Genomic DNA, 244 nt, shown 5'->3' with positions numbered 1-244 from the left:
TATATATATATATATATATATATATATATATATATATATATAAACACTGTTTTCTTTCTTTTTTTTTTAATTGTATTTATTTCTAGTTTTATTTGTATTTTATTTTATTTTATTTTATTTTATTTTTTTTTTTTTGGGTGTATGTACAGACGGGAGCAACGACACAGGAACCTAAAACCACCGCCTGGCAAGAGTGGAAAGGGCAGGTCATTCATCAGGGTTTTGCTGCTGAGAGGGCGGGGCC

The sequence above is a fragment of the Eimeria mitis genome, genomic scaffold (genome assembly GCF_000499745.2).
Source record: "Eimeria mitis Houghton genomic scaffold, Emh_scaff2747, whole genome shotgun sequence".
Lineage (NCBI taxonomy): Eukaryota > Apicomplexa > Conoidasida > Eucoccidiorida > Eimeriidae > Eimeria > Eimeria mitis.
Note: the sequence above shows the minus strand (reverse complement) of the source record.